The sequence below is a fragment of the Mobula hypostoma genome, chromosome 11 (genome assembly GCF_963921235.1).
Source record: "Mobula hypostoma chromosome 11, sMobHyp1.1, whole genome shotgun sequence".
NCBI lineage: Eukaryota > Metazoa > Chordata > Chondrichthyes > Myliobatiformes > Myliobatidae > Mobula > Mobula hypostoma.
The window spans coordinates 107530428-107550475 of record NC_086107.1 but is presented as its reverse complement, the minus strand read 5'-3'; the positions used below and the strand labels follow the sequence as shown (position 1 = coordinate 107550475).

The 20048-nt window shown below is 40.9% G+C and overlaps 1 protein-coding gene across 2 annotated transcripts in view; it reads right to left on the bottom strand.

Moving 5' to 3' along the window:
• tnrc6ba (trinucleotide repeat containing adaptor 6Ba) overlaps positions 1-19226 on the bottom strand; it is a 191735-nt gene extending 172509 nt beyond the window's left edge. For both annotated transcript variants that reach the window (XM_063062833.1, XM_063062836.1), the window contains exon 1: positions 19019-19226. The gene's annotated coding sequence lies outside the window, so the exon portion shown is untranslated. The remainder of the gene's footprint in view (positions 1-19018) is intronic.
• Positions 19227-20048: the final 822 nt, after the last annotated feature.

The following is a 20048-nucleotide window of genomic DNA, read 5'->3' as shown; positions in this document are numbered from 1 at the left end:
AGGGTTCCCCTGGTCCTCACCTACCACCCCACCAGCCTCCGGGTCCAACATATTATTCTCCGTAACTTCCGCCACCTCCAACGGGATCCCACCACTAAGCATATCTTTCCCTCCCCCCCCTCTCTGCATTCCGCAGGGATCGCTCCCTACACAACTCCCTTGTCCATTCGTCCCCCCCATCCCTCCCCACTGATCTCCCTCCTGGCACTTATCCGTGTAAGCGGAACAAGTGCTACACATGCCCTTACACTTCCTCCCTTACCACCATTCAGGGCCCCAAACAGTCCTTCCAGGTGAGGCATCACTTCACCTGTGAGTCAACTGGGGTGATATACTGCGTCCGGTGCTCCCGATGTGGCCTTTTATATATTGGTGAGACCCGACGCAGACTGGGAGACCGCTTTGCTGAACATCTACGCTCTGTCCGCCAGAGAAAACAGGATCTCCCAGTGGCCACACATTTTAATTCCACATCCCATTCCCATTCTGACATGTCTATCCACGGCCTCCTCTACTGTAAAGATGAAGCCACACTCAGGTTGGAGGAACAACACCTTATATTCCGTATGGGTAGCCTCCAACCTGATGGCATGAACATTGACTTCTCTAACTTCCGCTAGGCCCCACCTCCCCCTCGTACCCCATCTGTTACTCTTTTTTATGCACACATTCTTTCTCTCACTCTCCTTTTTCTCCCTCTGTCCCTCTGAATATACCTCTTGCCCATCCTCTGGGTCACTCCCCCCCCCCCGTCTTTCTTCCCGGACCTCCTGTCCCATGATCCTCTCGTATCCCCTTCTGCCTATCACCTGTCCAGCTCTCGGCTCCATCCCTCCCCCTCCTGTCTTCTCCTATCATTTTGCATCTCCCCCTCCCCCTCCAGCTTTCAAATCCCTTACTCACTCTTCCTTCAGTTAGTCCTGACGAAGGGTCTCGGCCTGAAACGTCGACTGCGCCTCTTCCTATAGATGCTGCCTGGCCTGCTGCGTTCACCAGCAACTTTGATGTATGTTATTTGTATCACATAACCCAGTTTCAATATAAATTCTGGAACTACACCAATTCCCTGAGGTATCTTTGTTTAAAATGTACACTGTAAAACTGAAACATGTTCCGTAAGTAAATGCAGTGATTGAACAAGTTTCCCTTTCCATTTCTATCCACTCCTGCCTACGGTTATGTTCTTTCAAGAAGAAATCTTGGGAGTGGAAGACTGCGATTAAATGTTAGATATCAGACAGAGACACACAGACAGAGAAATATGGCCGGTATTTCCACTTAAGAATGTACACTGGTTCAAGCACAGCTGTTTTTTCAGCCACAACAATAACAGTGGTTGTGGAATGGCCAAAGCATTGACGGAATCTCCCATGATTAGTCTTGTTGCTGGTAACACACATTCCATGCAGTACCTGGACAGCACTGTTTTCAGAGTTGCTGTCCTTCATGAGGAAAAACTAAGATGCCGCCTTCCCTTTCACAAGGACATGGAAGATCATCTAATACAAATCAAAAGCGGCCATGTGAAGTTCCCCAGTGCACTTGCCAAATATTTATTCCTCAACCACTGTCATCAGCATCTGCTCATTATCATCAAAGACCACACTTCAAAAGTACTTAATTGTCTATGAAATAGTTTGCAATGCCCTGCAGTCATGAAAGATTATTTATAAAAATGAATGCTTCTCACAGAAATTGCCACTTGGGTGGAGGATCAAAAACAACCTGCATGTGAAGTAGGCACTCAAAAAGTCAACCCCTTCTCAAAAAAAAGGAAAGAACATTAAAAGGGAAAGTGTGAAAATCTGATAAATTATAGTTAAAAAGGGATGTCAATAACACATCAGCTGCAGACAAAACATTGCACCCTGGGATCAGAATTACACTTATCTGAAATTGTTTATCTACCTAAACACAAAGGGAAGTCAAAAGGGTGACAAACAGACTTCAACAACATATAAAAACACACAATCAAAACGCCTGTTGCTCTGGATTTCCAGCATCTGCAGAATCCCTTGTGTTTATATAAAGCAGACTCTTGGAGATCTGGTAGTGAAGTTCATTACTCCAACAATATCACTGGAATGTTGTTTACAGGAGAGGATTTTGCATATGAACCTGCTATTACAGTCACAACATTAAGTAATTGGGTTAGTGCCCACACAAACTCTAAGCAGCTCTGTATAAAAGGGAACTAATGAAATATGGGAGAAAATGCAACAAAAATAGATGACTGGATTATTATTCCCTTAAAGGTACAATTCTTTACCTCAAACTCATCTGAACACCTTCAAAACACCCTTCAGTTTATTTTCATCCACAAGCCATAAATAGGATTTGAACTCTAAACTTTAAGAGGCTAGAGCACAAAATCTAGGCCGACACTCTGAGCACCACTACCAGAGCATTGGGCTGTCCAAGGTACAACCTTTCAAATTTTATAATAATCCTCCTCAAATAAAGGCAAAAGATTCCGCGGCATTATTTTGAAGACTAGGGGATATATCCTGTGTGCTGCTGATACTTAATTCAATTAACATTACTCCAAATATTCTGGTCATACCGCTGTGTGTGGGATCACACATAACAACACTAACATTATCTATAATAACAAAATAGTGAAATAAATTATATAAATACCTAGTACTTATAATTGATTTAAAAATTCATATAGACTTTCTGCATCAGTGTTGTTTTTCCTCATCTTCCTTCACAGGTCTTAAAACATTCAGACTAGATCCTCAACTTGATTATTTTTAATGATTAAGCATAATATACGCATCACTTTCCAATGTGCTGGAAGTTTTAACTGGATACAGGAGCAAGTTGAGTGGTGTTGCAGCAATGACCTTGCACTCAATATCAGTGAGACCAAAGAACTGATTGTGGGCTTCAGAAAGGATGAGACAGGGGAACACACACCAGTCCTCATAGAGGCATCAGAAGTAGAAAGGGTGAACAATTTCAAGTTTCTGGGTGTTAACATCTCTGAGGATCAATCCTGAACCCAACATATCAACTCAGTTACGATGGAGGCATGACAGCGGCTATATTTCATAAGGAGGTTGAAGAGAATTGGTGTGTCACCAAAGACACTCACAAATTTCTACAGATGTACCACAGAGAGCATTCTAACTGGCTGCAACACCATCTGGTAGAGGGGAGAGGGGCTACTGCATAGGATCAAAAGAAGCTGCAGAAAATTGCGAGCTCAGTCAGCTCCATCATGGGCACTTGCCTCCGTAGCATCCGGGTCATCTTCAAGGAGCGATGCCTCAAAAAAAGGTGGCATCATTAAGGACCACCATCACCCAGGACATTCCATCTTCTTACTGTTACCATCAGGAAGGAGGTACAGGAGCCTGAAGACACACACTCAATGATTCAAGAACAACTTTTTCTCCTCTGCCATCCTATTTCTGAATGGACACTGAACCCGTGAACACTACCTCGCTACTTTTTTTTATTTCTATTTTTGCACTACTTATTTAATTTAGATATTATATATATGGAATAAAAATAGAAGTACCTTCCACTAACATATTGTGCGTTAAGTGCAATCCCTGGGTCAAACCAGCAACAGGTAATTAATAGAGCAGCACAGTTGTTTCAGATATACAATGCATACCTTCATTTCCTCTTAATTCATCCGACACACACCTGACCTGTCTCCCAGTTTCTACCTCCATAACACAAAGCCATCCAAACTTCCACTGCCTCCATCTTAACTTTCACTATTCCCATTCATCCATAACTGAACTTTGCTAAATAATCTAATTAAGAATTTTTAAAAATTATTCTTGTTTTCTGAATTCTTAGCTACCTGAATGTTATTTGTCATCTCTTCAATTTTCACTATCCAAGAGCTTTCATGACTACAGCCCTTAAGCATTTACAAATTCAATCATTCCACCAATAGTAATCATAACTTCAATTGCTAGGTCCTCAACTCTGGAATTTTCTCCCAGTCTACCTTTCCTCGTTTACAATTCGACTTAAAAATTACCCCAATTACAAGTATTTGGTTAATTGAACTTGTTTCCCTTCTTTTCAGCTCAGTGTCAAATTTTGTTTGATAATCAAACTGTATAGCCACTTAAATTAATAAAGGATAATTATTCTACTTGTTAAAACCACCTTCCATAACCATATATTAAAAATAACACGGCTGCTTGTAGGTTCCTTTCCAAGTCACACACCATTCTTATTTCAAAGTATTAATATTCTTTTAACGGGCCTCAAATCCTGGAAGCCCCATCTAGGAAAATAGTGGGAGTATCTTCACCTTATGGCCTGCAATAGTTCCCATCACCTTTACAAGGGCAAACACACCTAGAAAAGCCATTATCTCACAAACCAGATAAAGAGAGATTCAATACAAATCACACATCATTCATGGCCCCAGTTCCTTGACACCTGGTACCTCTGCACTTCATGGTGGCTTAACATATTCCAATCTCTTTTAAAAGCCCAAATGGCTATAAATTGATACTCCAGCTGAAACAACTGCTCTTTCTGTGGTGCACTTCATCCAGGCGTGATAAATGGCAGAAAATACACGTGTCACAAAAACATCAAGTAGCGGCTATCTCCAACAAGAGAGTATTGCTATCTACCCTCGATTTTCAATAGCACTACCATTGCTGAGTTCCCCCATCACTGACAACCCAAAGGTCACCGTTGACCAGAAACTTACCTGGACCACCACTTAAATACAGTTACAGAGCAGATCAGAGGCTCTTGTGGAAAGTGTTTCCCTTCCGACAAACAAAGATCTTCCACGTGAGGTACAAATTAGGAGTTCAATGAAATAATTGTTCAGATGAATGCTGCTCCAACAACACCTAAGAAGCTCAACACCATCCAGAACCAAGGAGTCCACCTGACTCGCATCTCATTAACCAGCATAAACATTCATACCATTCACCTCTGGCAGTAAGTAGCTGAGGTGAACATTTACAAAATGCATTATAGTTACTCACCCAGACTACTCAGACAGTGCTTCCCAAATCCATGACCTCGACCACCAAGAAAAACAAAAGTAGCACCACCATCTTTAGGTTCTCCTCATGCTGCACACTATCCTGATATGGAAATACATTGTGCGTCATTTTAGCCCAATGATGAAGAAAGACTAAATGAAGGAAACATTAATTAAAAATTCACAATGCAGTGTGAAATATTAAAACTAAATTAAGCAGAATAGGCTGTCAAACATAGTTTTGCCCTTCCTTTACAAGTATGCCAACTTCAATTTGGTACATGCCTTCAGTGGTGTGACTACAATCCAGAACTCACTAACAAAGCTGCACATTCACTGCAAAACAACATGGCGCATCATATGTGTGACCTTTGAGTAGAACATTAATTGAGTCTGGATCTTCAACATAAACAAAACAATGGATAACACTAAATTCTGAACAAAGCACAACATCATCAGACAACAATCAGGTCCTAGAAATATCGGCACAGAAAATGAACACAAAGTGCATCCATATTCATCTCAAAACAGAGGCAGATTTTAGGTTAATCTGCCATAGAAGTATTCATGAGAAGCATATTGTTATGTTTATCATGAATAAAATGTGGATATATGCACACCTTGGGATTCATAACAGAATTCTGTACTGTTGGCCAAAACCAACAAGTTCTTAAACTTTGTTCACAATTTGTGGGTTTAACTCTCACTCCAGAGATCTGACATGCCAGTGTAGCACTGAAATGAACTGGTGTACAAAGATATCTTCTGCTTTCTCCAACCAGCATTGAAGATTCTATAGCACTATTCTGAATTACAGTAAGTGAAGCAAGTATCATTCAAACAACATAATTAAACAGAATTTTCCAGTCATTATCACGCTGTTGTTTGTAGAACTGCTTCTGAAAGACTCAACTGGCTGCAACAAACAACCTGCTGGAAGAACTCAGTGGGTTGAGAAGATTCTATGGGAGGAAAGGAACTGTTAATGTTTCAGGTTGAAACACTGAGACAGGGCCTTAACATCTGTTAAACGGCTCTCCCAGTTCCTACGTGAAATTATGACTAGAATTTCAAAAAGTATCTGATTGGCTGCAATACTACTCTAGTATTATAATACCAAAGTAGAGGAAACTCTATATAAATGCAAGGTCTCTCTTTTCCAGGAATTATTGGAATCCAAAATACAACCACTTCAATAATAATAATTGTTCCAATGAATGCCAAAAAAAACCAAAATACAATGGACTAGTTAATTGGGACACATTGAAATGAATTTATTTAAAGCTGATATCCATCCCACAATGTGAGGGAGTAAAAATCTTTGCATTAAGACTCCATTATGATATATGAGGGGTGATTGATAAGTTTGTGGCCTAAGGTAGAAGGAGTTAATTTTAGAAAACCTAGCACATTTATTTTTCAACATAGTCCCCTCTTACATTTACACACTTAATCCAGCGGTCGTGGAGCATACGGATCTTGGACCTCCAGAAAGTGTCCACAGCAGGGGTGATTGATAAGTTTGTGGCCTAAGGCAGAAGGAGATGAACTATACAGCTCCCATTACATGCACATGCGGGTCAACTTTTTGAGTGATTATGCAGAAAGTCTGAAGTTTGAACTCATCTCCTTCTACCTTAGGCCACGAAATTATCTATCACCCCGATGCATTATTAACTTCAAACTTTCTGCATAATCACTCAGAGTTGAACTGCATGTGCATGCAACGAGAGTTGTATAACTCATCTCCTTCCACCTTAGGCCACAAACTTATCAATCACCCCTGATGTGGACACTTTCTGGAGGTCCGTATGCTCCACGACCACTGGACTAAATGTGTAAATGTAGGAGGGGACGATGTTGAAAAATAAATGTGCTAGGTTTTCTAAAATTGACTCCTTCTACCGTAGGCCATGAACTTATCAATCATCCCTCGTACAGACATGTGAATTTATAAGTCTAATGGCTTGTAGAAAGAAGCTGTCCCGTAGCCTGTTGTTCCTGGCTTTAATGCTGCAGTACCATTTGCCAGATGGAAGCACCTGAAACAGTTTATGGTTGGGGTGACTGGTGTCCCCAATGATCTTCCAGGCCTTCTTTACACACCTGCTGCTACAAATGTCCTCAATGGAGCGGTTCACATCCACAGATGCACTGGGCTGCTGTACCATTCTCTGCAGTGCCCAGCGAGCAATCAAGGTTGGCACAGTTCCCATACCAGATGGTGAAACAGTCATTCAGGATGTTCTCAATGGTGCCCGTGTAGAAGGTCTTGAGGATTTTGGGCTCACGCTGAACGTCTTCAGCCACCTGAGGTGGAAGAGACACTGCTGTGCTTTCTTTGCCACACAGCTGGTGTGTACAGTCCAGGTGAGATCTTTGGTGATGTGCATACTGAGAAACTTGAAACTACCTACCCTCACAACTGCAGTCCCACTGATGTTGATCGGGGCAAGCCTGTCTCCATTCCTCCCGTAATCCACAGGACCAGAACATATTGGCCCAATTAAGCGGCTGCCCCAATTAGTCCAAGTTCCATGGAAATAATTTAAAAGGTACCAAAAAAAAGACAAACTGAGTAACAAATTATGTATTTAAATGAAATACAGAAGAAATTAGAACACTAGCAATAGTACTACAGTACTATAAAACTGTATTAGTTCCATAATAGTTATCGATGGAGGAATTCATCCAGTGTACGCAATGAACAAAATCAGTGCAGGCATCATCTAACCCTTCATTTTCATTAAAACATTCAAGATGATTGTCAATACCTTCAAATTCTTTGTAGTTCCCACCTTGCTGAAGTAGTGAAATAGTTTCATTTTCACTCGTGGGTGTTTCTAGCATCTGCAAACCTGAATGCTTGAAACTAGTGAGCAACGCAGTTCTGAATTGTCTTACTGCTTATTTCTCACCAACTATCAGTGACAAAAATAAATGCCTTTAGAACAGAAACATACACAACAACGCTACTAAAAAATGCTTGCTGTAAGTACACCGTAGCGTCTAACGGCCACACAAGTTCATGCGACTGATGCTAGTTAGAATCTGTTCAGCAAGTCTCTTGCCCCAATTAAGCAGCATGGTGTCCTAAATAAACAAAGGAAATCAAAGTAATTTTCTTGATTAGTTTTTGTTAAAAGTTGTCCCAAATAAGTGGCTGCCCCGATTAAGCTGAATCGACCTTATCTGCCGCAGAGCTTCAAACAATGACAGGGCCAACACCAAAGGACAGATTCTAAACACACATACATAGAGGTCATTATTGAAATTCTGAAAGCAAAAGTTCTCAATGTACCAGAAATTTTACAATGTTACAATGGAATTACAGGGGGAAAAAATATCACTGACAATAGGTGAAGTGGGATGAGGGATCAGGGGTGGAAAATTATATTTAAAAAGGAAACATTTTTTAAGTTTTAGTTTCAGTTTGATACCCACATAATTTCAGCTGCTCAGAGAAGTTGCAACAGATTACACTACTAAGCAGATCATTATTAAATTATAACAGTTAAAGTTGATAAATTCTATTGGAATATTAACACCAAGTTGAAACTAGCTTAACAGTTTCACATTTAATAAACAATTTGAAACCAGTATACTTTGCTTACCATCAACTTTCTGCATCAGATATTGCCCCTAGACACACTGCATTGGAGAATTACTGTTACAATTTAAATTGTATATCAGTGACTTCCTCAGCTTGTAAGTTTTCTTCTTGATTAGCTACCAAAACATTGATCAATGTTAAAAAAAAGCATGGGTAGAAAACCAAAACATTGAGCTTAACAAGATGAGGCAAAAAGGCAATGGCCTTATAAACTCAGATGGTTTATGTAGAGGGCATTTGAAACTGTAATTCTGAAGTAGGCTGCTATAGAACTAATTTGTAGCTTCCAGCAGAAAAGAGTAATTCTCAGGTTGAGATTCCACTTTTAGACCATAAGGTAGGAGCAGAATTAGGCCATTCAACCCATTGAATCTGCTACTAATTTTGAGCTCTTAAATGCATATGCAAAGCACTAAAGTTAAATAGTTTCGTTAAAAACATTTCTAACTTAACAAAAAGTACAACAGAACTCTTAGCCTGAAATGATGCACCATGTGCCGACAATCCAATGGCACAAATTAGACCTTCAAAAGATCAACATTATCTACATAGGTACTTTTATATGCAAATATTATATTTGTCCAATCTTAAGGAATGGTGATCACACTGCAATTTTGTTGTATTCTATTAATTTATCTATTTATTCTACAGAATGACAGGGGATCCAATAGAAATAATTCAAGGTCATCAAAGGTATCAGTATAGCATAACCTGACTGACCTCAACAAAGCACACTGAAGTTTAGGAGACAGCATGTGAATGAACAGAACAAATAGAAATATCCACACTGAGTAGGACACTCAAAGGACTCGCCCAAAAAGGAGGTAAGAGGTTGATATGTCTATAAATTTAAGAGAGTTACAGGGAGACTTACTTATTTATTTAGAGATACAACGTGGAATGGGCCCTTCTAGCCCTTCAAGCCGTGTTGCCAGCAACCTACTGATTTAACCCCAGCCCAATCATAGAAAATTTTAGTTAACCTACTAGAATCGAACTTTATTGTCATTACGCAAGACAATGAGTTTGCAGTACTAACCGGTACATCTTTGGACTGTGGGAGAAAAAGAGAGCACCCAGAAAAACCCACACATTAACAGGGAGGCCATACAGACTCCTTACAAAGGACACTGGAATTGAACTCCGAGCTCCAACACCATGAGCTGTAAAAGGACTGTTCTACTGTGGCGAAAATCAATCAGATCATATAGATATCAAACTTTTGTTTTCTGCTGTTAGCTGCAGATAACTGCACTAGAATAGGTTTACCAGTCAGGTCCACTTTTACAGTTCTTTAATTCTCAGACAGAGGTAGAAGCTGGCGAAGAGAGAAATGAAGTTTTAGAAATTCCAGAGATTGTAGAAAAGGAGATTAAAGATGGGAGCAGCAATGCACTGCAGCATCTGGGGAGCAAAGTGTCCTTTGGGACATATAAATATAGCTGGTGAGAGAATTCAAATTGTATTAAAGATTTATTACACTGCAGTTGAAGCAAGGTTACAAGTTCAATCCATACTGGAACAATCCTAAGATCATGCTGGCTTTCAGCAACATTACAAAGGTTCAAACAATATAGAAACAAGTACTCTTACTATTGCAACACGCACTCAAAATGCTGGAGGAATTCAACAGGTCAAGCAGCATGAATAGATGATTGACGTTATGGGTTGAGACCCTTCTTCAGGACTCAGAAGGGGCAAGATGCCAGAATAAAAAGGTGGAGGAAGGAAAAGAGGCTAGCTGGAAAGTGACAGGTGAAGCCAGATGGGTGGGAAAGGTCAAGGGCTGGAGAAGAAGGAATCTAATAGACAAACTCCCAGGAAGGACACATGGCTGCGGTAGGGGGTCTGGGTGGGTATATGGTTGAAGAGTCAGAAGGCAGCAAAGATACTCTTACTAATGCCCCAATCACTTGGAAGGGTAAATTATGACCAAAATCTGAACACAGAAATGAAACCTTGATTAAGGCCAATTTGCATTTTCGCTACAATTTTAAAGCTTTAGTTTCATGTTGTATTTTTATTTTGCCACACCCTATTGCTCAGTTCCTTTCACTTTCTGTTCCAAAACGCCATCAGTGATTAATTTGAAAACTGAAACCATAGGCTACGATTATTCTAATCTAACTCAGAAATTAATTCTGTGCACAGAACATTTTTCAGACTCTCGAAAAGTTGAAATTAAAAGCTTTGACTATGGATTTTTTTTAAACTCAGGCATACTTAAATCCCTTTTCAGAAGATAAAATTAAAACCTTAAAGACAACCCAAAGAGCATGTGCAAGAACTCATACACAGAAACAACATTGGTCAACAATTCCTCATTAATTCTATTAATATTTTTATCTGGTCAACTTTTGCATTAAGTTGTCAAAATGGCTCTGTTGGAAACTGAATAAAAGCTGTAAGTAAAATAATTCAACAAGGTTCCAAGTGTGGAAGTTATTAGCAGTAGTAAGTTTTTGCAGAACAGGCACACTCCCACAATTACAATTGCTTAATATAACAATAAGCGAGACCTAGACAGTTAAACTAATCCCATGATCTGTTAAATATACGGAAAATGGAGGACGATTTGTTGGATATCTGGAAAGGTAACTAGCAATGACAAAGAAATGGCACTTTTGTAATATACGTAGATGAGAGATAGAAACATAGGGATTATTTTTCAGGAATTAATTTTTACAGCACAGCTCACTTTTTCCTCAAAACTAACTTGGTACCATAATGATTTTAGTACAACTATCTGCAACTTCCCATATAACTATTTTAAAGTCTACCTGCTTTTATTTCTTCTATGTAACATGGGATCTTTTCTATACTAAATTAACAATAAATCTTAGTGAAAGATATTCAATCAAAAATATAATCATCTCCCATATGCGCATTTCTTTTTCTCTTAATTGAGAATAATATTTAGCACTGTTTATTACCTTTGAAGTTTCAGAAGTAAAGGTTGGCAACGTGGAGCTGAACTGGAAAATTTTTACAATATGAAGGAAGGGAATTATTACTCAAAGTTGAAATTAACAAACAATAAGAACATTTCTAAACAAAAAAGTGCATGAAATCACTGCATAAAATGTACAAAATAAAAACTTACAATTTCAATTTTAAGTGTACAATCAGGCTCTCTGGAGTAATTCAAGATTAGGTTCTTAAAACCAGTTCTTTCCAGAAATTGTACTTTGTTTATGAATAATATTAACAATATTTTATTACAGAAAGCATAACTTGTACAATACAACCTCTAAATACCAATCACTTATCATAATGGATTTCATGTAACAACATGCTCTTGTATTTTGGGAACCGTGGAAACGTGCTCAGAGAATTACTCAGTACATTTACCAGTATGTACAAGGACTGCCATCCCAATATTAAATTGGAAGATTGCTGTAATATATGCTTCCAAGTACCATTAACGTATGTATTTTATAGTATCAATCCAACTACCAGAGTTTACAAACCTCAACCCACTGTACAGAATTAGTACACTTTTTCAATTTTGTCTAACAGAAAACCTAACAGCCAATTGTATACTTCAAGCTTCCACAAAGGGCACTGTAATAATACCCAGACATCTTCCTTTGGGTGGATGCAGTATCCAGTAAACCATTCCCCAATTCAGAAACTCCAGCACACAATTCAGCTAGCAATCTGGATTCCAATTTATATCAAATTTCTGGATTGGGTAAAGAGCACTAAATTTGATTCAGACAGGTTAAATCCATTGACTGAAAGTTTGTTCTCAAAATCTAGCTAAAAGTTTCCAGAAATTTTCATGGAATTATTTTTTAATTCGCTTAGACTAACATATTAAGTTACCAGATATATAATCGCTACTGATTTGGTAAAGCACAATGTCATAAAGACTTCATTCTTCAGTTCACCGTTGCCTTGTCCACAGTCAGTTCTAAGATGAAACATACAGCTGGGGATGACATTTCTTCTGACTAAAAAAAGGTTCTGTACTCATCAGAAAGGAGCTTCTAAATAGGCACCCTCTATTAGCATCACCTGCTTTTTCTCCAATTGCTCATCGATCATTATAACTCATCCCCCTCCTTTAGTACACTCTTTCTTTCTTTCTTCCTCCCTCCCATTTTTATACTCACTCTATTCCTAACTTGCACACACACTTTCAGAAAGTTTTAAATTGAAAATTATTCCCCTCAGGCAACAAATTTCACCACACCCAACAAGGTTTCTTAAGATGTTTATAGCCAAGGACAGTAAGGCTCCTGCTCCCTATTAAATGCTCCCAATCCGTGCAACTCAAATAGCCTCTGACAACCAAATCCAGCTCCGGCACTTCACGTGTGGTTTAGCTACTAAGCCTGGCAGAACTGTTTCTACTGACAGGAGAAAGGGCAAAGGCTGGTTACTGACGCCTCAAAACTAGTCGCTTCAGGCAGATGGGGCTCATGAGTCACGGTTGGGAGCTCATCTAAAAGTAGGAAAACTCTGCACTGCCTTGCGACTATACCCACTCATGGAGTAATAAACCCAGAGGGAAAACTCCGGAGCCAGAGTCCCTAAGGCAGTCCCTATGTTGAGTTCAACACTGACCAAACATTCTTGCAATACTACTGGGGCCAAACTGTATCGGGCTCTGCTATTCCTTTGGGTTCATCAGATGCATGGAGAGAGGGAGCTTGCTACGTTGGCAGCAGTTTGCTCTCCATATTGTACTGCCCAGGTCTGCATATCTAGACAGCTAGGATGCAACATCATTGGTCGACCCCAACAGACAAAGGTCTCACACCCAATTGAGTACAGAAGTCAGATTTATCACTACACGTCAAATGATTTTGTCAACAACTGATTCAGGTTGGTTCGATTTAACTGAAGCAAAAGATCAACATTGCTTCTCAACTCAAGTTTATTGTCATTCAACCACATACATGTACACCGCCAAATGAAACGTTTTGTTACTCCGGACAAAGGTGCACAGCACGAAACATAAACCTCAAAAAAACACATTGAATTGAATTGACTTTATTTCTTACATCTTTCACATACATGAAGAGTAAAAATCTCTATGTTACGTCTCTATCTAAATGTGCAATCATAGTAATTTACAATAAATAGAACAGTCAATGTAATATAGGGTACACTCAAATCAACATGAGTTCATCAGCCTGATGGCTTGGTGGAAGAAGCTGTCCCGGAGCCTGCTGGTCCTGGCTTTTATGGTTGGTACCGCTTCCGGGATGGTAGCAGCTGGAACAGATTGTGGTTGGGATGACTTGGGTCCCCAATAATCCAACAGGCCCTTTTTATACACCTGACCTTGTAAATGTCCTGAATCATGGGAAGTTCACACCTACAGATGCGCTGCACTGTCCGCATCACTCTCTGCAGAGTCCTGCGGTTAAGGGAAATACAGTTCCCAAACCAGGCAGTGATTCAGCCAGTCAGGATGCTCTCAGTTGTGCCCCTTTAGAAAGTTCTAAGGATTTGGGGGTCCATACCAAACTTCCTCAAGTCTCTGAGGTGAAAGAGGCGCAGTTGTGCCTTTTTCACCACACAGCTGGTGCGAACAGACCACGTGAGGTCCTCGGTGATATGGATGCCGAGGAACTTGAAGCTGTTTAACCTCTCAACCCCAGATCCATTGATGTCAATAGGGGTTAGCCCGGCTCCATTCCTCCTGTAATCCAGAACCAGCTCCTTTGTTTTTGCAACTTTGAGAAAGAGGTCGTTTTCTTGACACCACTGTGTCAGAGTCAGAGAGATGACTTCTTCCCCGTAGGCCACCCAGTTATTGCTTGAGATAAGACCAATAAATGTAGTGTCATTGGCAAATTTAAGTAGCAGATTGGAGCTGTGGGTGGTGATATGGTCATGGGTATACAGAGAGTAACGGAAGGGACTCAGTTCGCAGCCCTGAGGGGCTCCTGTATTGAGAGTCAGAGGGTCGGAGCATCCTTCTTCTCCAGATGTGCAAGGACAGTATGTAGAGCAGTAGCAATTGCATCATCTGTCGATCGGTTGTGTTGGTAGGCGAATTGTAGGGGGTCCAGTTTGGGTGGTTGCAAGCTGCAGATGTAACCCTTGACCAGCCTCTCAAAGCATTTGCTTATTACTGAGGTGAGTGCGACAGGACACCAGTCATTCAGGCACGTTACCTTGGTCTTTTTTGGTACAGGGACAATGGTGAATAATTTGAAGCAGGAAGGCACGCTACACTGGGAGAGGGAGAGATTAAAAATGTCAGTAAACACATCTGCCGGTTGTGCTGCGCACATCGTGAGTACTCGCTCTGGGATGCTGTCTGGTCCCGCAGACTTATGACTACCCACTCATTGGAAACATCTGCGCACCTCAGCCTCAGAGATGACCAGGTTGCAGATTATAGCAGTGGCTTTGCTCGGAGGCTCAGAGTTACTGACATCGAACCGAGCATAAAAGCAATTGAGCTCATCTGGGAAAGAGGCTGCGATGTTGGCGGCACCACAACGTTTAGCTTTGATGTCTGCAATGGTATGCAGCCCTCGCCACAAGTCACGTGTGCTATTCTTTGTGAATCATGACTCAATCTTCTCCCTATATTGTTTTCGCAGCCTTGATAGCTTTGTGCAGATCATAGTTGCTTTTCTCGAGCTCCAGATGATCGCCAGTGTTGTACGCCCCATGTCACGCTGTAAGTGCTGCTCGCACGGAACCATTGATCCAGGGTTTCTGATTCAGGAAGACTGCAACAAGGAACTCATAAATTTTCCTTGCTAAAGTCACTTTTAGCCAAAAGGGCTTTGCATCCATGGATACAACTGGAAATATTTCTGCTGTGAATCTGTTCCAATTTCCACACTGAATACATTCCGATTTCCTCAAATCAACTTGTTTAGATAAAAGTACTTAAAACACTGCATACCAGAAATAAATTAGAAAACATTTGCCTACAAAGCTCTATCGATGTTTTGGGTTTGAATTTCTCCAAGTTAGATAATTAAGTAAACTCAGTCTTCTTAACATCATTTTATTACTAGGTAATTTTAGATAAGAATCAAATTTTGACTAGCCACTACAGAGTTGAATCATGCAGAACAATATACTCCTGGTGATTCTGCGATTGGGTCTGAATCCACTGCAATTCTACTCGCAGCCTTGAACAGATTTCCAACTAAAAAGCTATCTTTTATTACAACTGAGACTAATGTGTACAACGAGACTTTAATAATGATACTTGACTGAGGAGCAGAAGTTAATTGCCCTATCTTACGGAATTAATAATCACACATCAGCGTTTTCTCCCCATCCCATAACTACCAGAAAGGTGCTAAAATATTAGTAATTATTATCCCTTTTAATTAGCCAATTATTGAACTGGTAAAATGCCATTAGACATGGAGGGTGGGTGCTGTGGATTTATGGCTATTATTAGTACACATATAACTGACACGGGGCATAATCACTAATCAGCAGGTCTAGGATGAGCAGCATAGGTCTAAGAGGTGATCCTGGTATCACCCACGAGAAAATAAGGCCAAAATCAGCATGGTTTCCCTTAAAAAACCATGCCTGACAAATCTGTTGGAATTCTTTGAGGAAATAAAATGCAAGATAGACAAAGGAGAGTCAGTGGATGGTGCATTCTGACTTTGATGGTGTCAAAGTCAGAATGCCTTTGACAAGGTGCCGCACACGAGGCTGATTAACAAGATAAGAGCTCATGGCACTACATGGATATAAGATTGGCTGACTGTCAGCAGGCAAAGAATGGGAATAAAGAGGGCTTTACTGTTTGGCTGCTGGTGATTAGCGGCATTCCACAAGGTTGGTGTTGGGACCGCTTCTCTTCATGTTGAATTTCAATGATACGGATGACAAAATTGACGGTTTTGTGGCCAGGTATGCAGACAATGTGAAGGTAGGTAGAGGGGCAGGTAGTACTGAGGAAGCAGGGAGTCCGCAGAAGAACCTGGACAGATTGGGAGAATGGGCAAAGAATTGAGTTGAGTTGAATTGACTTTATTAATTACATCCTTGATATACATGAGTAAAAATCTTTACGTTATGTCTCTGCCTAATGTGCAATGTGCAACTTATAGTAAATTATAATATGTTATAATATGTAAATTATAGTATGTTTTCGACCTGAAACGTCGACTGCACCTCTTCCTAGAAATGCTGCCTGGCCTGCTGCGTTCACCAGCAACTTTTATGTGTGTTGCATAATAAATAGTATGTACAATAGAAAAAGCAGATCGATATAGTGTAGGGAAGAGTGTGGTCATGCACTTTGGTAGAAGAAATAGACATAGACACTTATCTAAACGGGAAGAAAATCCAAAAATCAGAAGTGCAAAGGGACTTGGGAGTTCTTGTGCAGGATTCCCAAAAAACTAACTTGCAGGTTGAGCCAGTGATAAGGAAGGCAAATGTTAGCATTCATTTTGAGAAGATTAGAACACAAAAGCTAAGATGTAATGCTGAGGTTTTGTAAGGCATTGGTCAGACCATACTTGGAGTGCTGAGAGCAGTTTTGGGCCCCTTATCTAAGAAAAGATGTGCTGGTATTGGAGAGGGTCCAGAGGAAGTTTACGAGAATGACTCTGGGAATGAAAAGAATGGATACAGAGGATGTCGGGCAGATGTTTCCGATAAGCGTGTGAGTCCAAGACAAGAGAACACAGCCTCAGAATAGAGGGACATTCATTTAGAGCAGAGGATGAGGAGGAATTTATTTAGCTAGAGTAGTGAATCTGTGGAATTCACTGGCACAGATAACCTTGGAGGCCAAAACAATTGAAGTGCAGGCTGTTAAGTTCAAAACAAAATTTATTATTGAAGTACATTTATGTCACGATCTAGAACCATTTCCTTGTGGGCATACTCAATAAATCCATTATAGAATAATAACCATGATAAAAATCAATGGAAGACCGCACCAACCTGGGCGTTCAAACAACGAGCAGAAGACAACAAACTGTGCAAATGCAAAAAGAGAGAAATAATAAAAATAACTAAATAAACAATAAATATCACAGAACATGAGATGGCGAGTCCTTTGATTAGTCAGAGCACCAAAGGTTACGGGGAGAAGGCAGGAGAATGGGACTGAGAGGGATAATAAATCAGCCATGAGGGAATGCCAGAGCAGACTCAATGTGTGGAATAGCCTAATTTTGCTCCCATGTCTTAATAGCCTTATGGTCTTTTAATGGAAGGCATTTAAGTAGTGGATCATTAACTGGGGTCTCCTACAAGTAGGATCAAGGAGATGCCTTGATCCTTAGGGTTGTAAAGATCACTTTCCCTCTCCAATTCCTTTCCCACTATCCTTTTTTCTCCCAACCACCATATCAAAACAGTCCATCTTCCTCTTCCACCCCTACTCACTACTCAGGCTCCATCCCTCTATATTCCTACCTCTGCCATCTTCATTGCCTACCACCCCCCCCCCAACAACCACCAATCTTTCTTTCACATCCAAACACACACATACCACCCAAAGTTTGAAATTCAAATTAAAGTTTATTATCGAAGTACATATATGTCACCAAATACAACCCTAAGATTCATTTTCCTCCGGGCATGCTCAGCAAATCTATAAAATAGTAACTATAACAGGATCAATGAACAATTAACCAGAGTTCAGAAGACAACAAATTGTGCCAATGCAAATCTAAATAAATAGCAATAAATAATCAGAACACGAGATAACGAGGTAAAGTCCTTAAAGTGAGATCATTGGCTGTGGGAACATCTCAATAAGTGGACAAGTGAGTGTAGTTATCCTCCTTCGTTCAAGAGCCTGATGGTTGAAGACTAGTAGCTGTTCTTGATCCTGGTGGTGGGAGTTCAGAGGCTTGAACATTCTAACTCTTGGCAGCAGCGAGAAAATAGCATTATCTGGGTGGTGGGGATCCCTGATGATGGACGCCGCTTTCCTACGACAGTGTTTCATGTAGATGTGTTCAATGGTTGGGAGAGCTTCACCCGTGATGGTAAACTTGCCACTCCACACATCGCATCCAAGCACTCCATTTCCCCACCCCACAGATGCTGCCCGGCCCTCTGAGTTCCTCCAACGGTCTATTTTTAATCCAGATTCCATCACCTGCAGTCTCTTGAGCCTACATCTATCCTTACTCCCACCTCTGCTATGTTGATACACCCTTTCCACGTCTACGCCTTCATAGTCCCTCACCTACCCCTTTTCATCTCGCCAGTAGCCCTCCGAGATCCCACTTCTACCTCCTAAACCCAGACCTCCCCCTCCACGGCATTCCCTGCCCCTCCCCCTCCCCCTCATTCCTCCCCTCCCCGCCTACCAGTCCCCCAATCCCTCACACCTCCACCTCGTCACAGCAGCGCTCCACCCCCTCGCCTCCTCCCACCCAGCAACCCACAGGTTCCCTTCGTGCCCCCTCCTCCCTCCCTAAACTCCTCACAGCCATTTGGCCCAAACTCACCGTAAACCTGGGCTCCCGCAGAATCTTCTGGAAGTATCTCCGCTCTTACTCGCGCTGCTGGCTATCCCATTGACTTCCGAGGGTTCCGATCCCGCTATTTCTCTTAAGGATCTTCTCTCCTTGCTCCGCGACGCGAAACGGGCCAGAGAATTCGCCAAAAAACTTTCTCGCCGACCATCACAACACAACACAACTCCGCCACAGAGCAACGCCCTCTGCCCTGACAGTGTATCCTATTGGTTTCCGATCCAAAGCCTTCGGTACAGATTCAAAATGTAATTGGATAGAACAAATGTCCATCAGTCTGTTAGGCTTCTGTAAATGGTTCAACATCACATCGATCAATAGTTCCGCCTATTCTTTTAGATGAATGGACATTAGAGAAGTCACTCAAAGAACCTGCCCGCCTACTCTCTCGTCACTATTACTTCATCCAAAATTCGACATGGAATTGGCTAACTGGGTTGACAATCAAAACACCACTACGCAAGGTCGACCTGCCTTGTTGTATTTTAATTGGATAATTTTAATGGCAATCAAACATTCTTTACCATGTTTTGCGTGTGTTCTTCTTTTCATTGGCCGACTCTAACATTACCTCACTCGAAGCTCTCGAGCCAAAAGGTATGCACAGTGCCGTCCATCAAAAACAAAAATAACCCGCCCCAAACGTGTCTCGTGGCCAAGCCAGTGGAACAGGATTGGTTGAAGGAAACGTCCATCCGAGGAGTACCGCCCTCCATGCTGTTTGCTGCTGTTTACCTTCTTTCTGGGCCTTATAATGGCAGCAGACTAGGTCTTAAATGATTGTTTTTCGACGTCTAAATTCAAATTTCTGCCCAGCAGACCAGAAGAGGGCAGTGGCTAATAAAAATTTACCTGCAAAACTCCGATTTGCGAGAGCTTCGCGCCAATTTAACTATCTCTTTAATGCCCTTTAAACCCAAGGCTTTAAGTTAAATATATTGTGTCTCAGCTTAGTGAACCAGCAAAAGCAATGCGGAAGGTAGGATTTAGAAATAATAAAATG